The sequence below is a fragment of the Desmodus rotundus genome, unplaced genomic scaffold (genome assembly GCF_022682495.2).
Source record: "Desmodus rotundus isolate HL8 unplaced genomic scaffold, HLdesRot8A.1 manual_scaffold_236, whole genome shotgun sequence".
Classification (NCBI taxonomy): domain Eukaryota; kingdom Metazoa; phylum Chordata; class Mammalia; order Chiroptera; family Phyllostomidae; genus Desmodus; species Desmodus rotundus.
The window spans coordinates 7444-12276 of NW_026527298.1; positions in this window are offsets into that span (position 1 = coordinate 7444).

Here is a 4833-nt window from a genome sequence, read left to right on the forward strand (position 1 = left end):
TCCAAGCCACTATACTTATAATACACACAAAGGAGTGTATAAAATATGTATGAATTGTTTCAAGAAAAGAAAATGAACACTCACCACTTGGCCTAAGAAATAAAACATTATGAATACTGGAGAAGCCCACTTTGTCCATCCCTTTCTAAGCTTCTCCCCTGTTTATTCTCTCCCAGAAACAATTCCCCTTCTCCATTTTTTATTTATCAATCTCTCGCTTTTTTTCATAGTTTTACCAAATATAAATCATCCTTAAACAATACAGTGTTATATTACATTAGTTTTGCCTGTTTTAAGCTTTATAAAAATAGAATCACACCATATGTATTCTTCTGTGATTTGGGTTTTTTCCACTTAGTATTATGTTTCTGCAATTATCCATGTTGATGCACGTGGCTATAATTCACTTTAATTCATGGATGAATATGTCATGTGAATGAATCCAGTTTATGGAAACACTACAGTCTATTTACTCATTCTATTGTTGATGGACATTTGGGGTTGTTTCATGATATTTTTATGTCTCCTGGTGTAAACTTGCAAGAACATCTTTAAGGTATACACATTTAGAAGGGATATTGTTGAGTCAAATTAGCTCAGTAAAGACAAGCTTTTCCAACCATATCACACAATTTATAGTTTCTACTGTTGGTGTAAAGAGGTATGCATCCTCTCTATCAGTTGCTATTATCAGATACTTTTAGATGTTGCTGATTTGGTGGGTATCAGAATGGTGTCTCAATTTGATTATAATTTGCATTTCCCTGATTGCTAATGAAGTTAAATATTTTCACATGTTATTGGTCATTTATATTTTCTTTTCTGTGAAATGATAATTTGTGGTTTTTGCCCATTTTAACCCTGGCTTGTCTTTTTTGTTATTAATATTTTCCCCAAGGTCATGTTATTTTTTACTGTTGTTCAAGTACAGTTGTCTCCATTTTCCCCCACACACTCCTTCACACACACGCATTCCCACGACTCAACCTCAGTCCTATTCCCCTTTGTGTTTGCCCATATGTTAAACATTTTATTATTGATTTTGAAGAGTCTTATAATTAGATTTTTTAATACTTAACTTTACGCCATCCAGGGGCTGTTTCTCTCTCACACCCTGACTTCTTTCTACCCATCTCCTTGAGATCAACAGAAAAGACATAAAGACAGAGAGAGATAAAATGACATTGCTAATCCTCAAATTACAGGGAGTACATTTATATTTTTATAAGATTCCAAGGTCCAAACTCTCTGACTTTCCTTAAAACCAAGGCTGACTCAGAGTTGAAATATGGCACAGAAACTGCATTTATTTTAGTGTATGGTGTAAGTTGGTGATCGAGTTTCATTTTTTTTTTCATGTAGCTGTCCAAATCTTCCAACACCATTTGTCGAAGAGGCAATTTTTACTCCGTTTTATGCTTCTGCCCCCTTTGTCAAATATTAACTGACCATAGAGACTTGGGTTTATTTCTGGGCTCTCTGTTCTGTTCCATCAATTCATGTGTCTGTTCTTATGCCAGTACCAGGCTGTTTTGATTACACTAGCCTTGTAATACAGTTTGATATCAGGTATTGTGATCCCTCCTAGTTTGTTCTTCTTTCTCAAAATTGCTGCAGCTATTCAGGGTCTTTTATGGTTCCACATAAGTTTTTGAAATGTTTGTTCTATGTCTGTGAAATATGTCATTGGTACTTTAATAGGGGTTGCATTGAATCTATAAATTGCGTTGGGTATATATAAGTTGTGACAACATAAAAGTCCTAGAGGAAAACATAGGCAGGAAAATCTCAGATATTCTACACAGCAGTATTTTCACTGGTATGTCCCCTAGAGCAAGGGGCATAAAGGAAAAATAAATAAATAAATGGGACCTCATCAAAATAAAATGCTTCTACATGGCCAAAGAAAACAGCATTAAAATGAAAAGAGAACCAACTGTATGGAAAACGTATTTGCCAATGATACCTCAAACAAGGGTTTGATCTCCAAAATATATAAAGAACTCACACAAATCCACCACAGGAAGACAAACAACTGATTTAAAACATGGGCAAAGGACTTGAACAGACACTTCTCCAAGGAGGACATAAAGACGGTCTTCAGACATGAAAAAATGCTCAGCATCACTAGTCATCAGAGAAATGCAAATTAAAACCACAATGAGATACAACTTCACACCAGTCAGAATGGTCATCATAAACGAAGCAACAAAGAAGTGTTGGAGAGGATGTGGAGAAAAGGGAACCCTAGTGCATTCTTGGTGGAATTGCAGACTGGTGTAGCAACTGTGGAAAACAGTATGGAATTTCCTCAGAAAACTAAAAATGGAACTGCCTTTTGACCTGGCAATTCCACTGCTGGGATTTTATCCTAAGAACCCTGAAATACCAATACCTATAAGAACCTATGCACCCCAGTGTTCATAGCAGCACAATTTACAATATCCAAGTGCTGGAAGCAACCTAAGTGCCCATCAGTAAATGAATGGATCAAAAATCATGGTACAGTTACACAATGGAATACTACACAGCAGAGAGAAAGAAGCAGCTCCTACCCTTTTTGACGGCATGGTTGGAACTGGAGAGCATTATGCTAAGTGAAATAAGCCAGGAGGTATAGGACAAATACCATATGATCTCACCTTTAACAGGAACCTAATCAACAAAACAAGCATTCAAGCAAAATATAACCAAAGACACTGAAATTGAGAACAGGCTGACAGTGACCATAGGGGAGAGGGGTGAGGATTATAGGGGGAAAAGGTGATGGGTTTGCAGGAACAATTATAAAGGACACATGGACAATAACAAGGAGGGGGTAGAAACAGAGGAGGGAGGTGTGGAGTGCTGGGGTGGTAGAGAGGGATGGGGGGGAAAAGGCAGAAAACTGTAGTTGAACCACAATAAAAAATGTTAATTTTTTTTTAAACTAACACCTTGTCAGCTAAATTCCAACCTGAGGGTCATGCCAGGGTCAGTCTCCATGACTTATGTCTTTCTCTTGATTATGGTCATATTTTCTCTATCTTCATGTGCCTAGAAATTTTGGATTTTATCCTGAATAGTTAGAGTGATACCCTGTAGAGACACTGGATTCGGTTATATTCTTTTGAAGAATATTGATTTTTGTTTTGTTTTGTTTCAGGGAGTTCACTTGACTAAGATCAAATGCTCAACTCTGAAATCTTATTTCAGTTCTTTTGGTCTTATTTGGCACCGTGGAGGTTTCTAGCATATTGGTAGTTCAGTTATCAGTAGAAAGGACACATGGACAAAGCCAAAGGGGGTAGGATTGAGGGTGGGATGTGGGGATGGATGGGGTAAGAGGAATGGTGGGGGGAAATGGAGGAAACTGTCCTTGAACAACAATCAATCAATCAATCAATCAATCAATGAAAAGAAAAAGAAATTTGGACAGAGTTTATACATAGAATTTAGGGGTCCCAACACCCACCCCCAGCTCTCTCAATTTTGAGATTCTACCACCACTATCACCAGGCGCTATAATTGTCCTGGTCTCTGTCCTCTGATTCTTCAAGTCAGAAAACCACAAAGTTTTTACTTGGGTTTTAGCCATACCCAAGGCACTGTCCAGGGCCTCCCTTTAGGCCCAAAGCTATAATAAGCAGGAAATTCCCTTCTTCCAACCCCTTTTAGTATCTGACCGATTTTGTTCATCCAACAGTAATTCCAGGGTATTGGTTTTTTAAAGATATTTTAGTCTCAGTTTATGGCTGTTATTTTCAGGATACTTGATCAATCGGAGTTACTCAGTCTCTACCAGAATCAGAAGCTCCTCAGACAACTGCCAGAATATGACTCCTCTACCCTCATACAAAAATCCTTTCTCCTTTGAGTCTGTATCCTTCATCCCTGTTATCTACCAAACTTGTCCCCTCCACCCCCAAGTCCTGCCATTTTCATGGGTAAGAAGCACTTCAGTGGTCATGGACATGAGTTGTCCAGACAAGTCGAAAGTACCTTGACTTTCTTGTTTTCTTTGGCCCTCTCCTTCACGCCATTTTAGCCAAGACTCCAACAGTCTCACTGTAATCCTGATCACCCTGCAATCTGAAAGACAAACATTTTACTCTGACCACAATTCTTCAATCCCTTGTTCTCCCAGCTCCCTCACCACCTCATTGCCACTGGCCTGGACAGCAGCACTGGTTAAGCAGGTCATCAGTTAATGTTCCAAGAAATGAAGAAATGATAGAAGGTCAAGTTTGCCTCCAGTTAACTCCAGTTAAGAGAATGTTAATGAAAGCATTTTGGAATCTTTTGTATCAGGCTTATAGGGAAGGTTTTCAAGAACAACAAAATGTCAGGGACAGTTTCCTTATATTTCATAAAGAGAAAAGGCAGGGCTTGGCAGTCCACAGTGTGGGTGAAATTGACAGTCACACAAGGACGTGTCAGGCTCTACCCTTGGCTGTACAACCCAAAGCAACTTATTTCCCACTCTTTGGGAGTTACTTAACTCAACTGCTAAATGGGAATGATAAAACCAACCTCACAGACTTGTAGTGAAGAGTTTAACAGGACTGTGCTCGGAAAAACTTCACACAGTTAGGTAACATGCCCAATGAATGACATCACTAGCAGTATTATTTACATTTAAAACAGGAAAGTTTACTAAAGATCCTGATTTGGAGATGTTTTGGAAAGAGTTAAAGAGGGTAGTTTCATAACACTGTGAATGTTCTAAAGGTAACTGAACTGTTTTGCTTTAAAATGCTTAATTTTATGTTATGTGAATTTGCCATAAAAAAAGATTCTCATTTGGAACAGGGTCATAAATTTCAGGCACACTTCTGAGCATGAGCCAAGTTT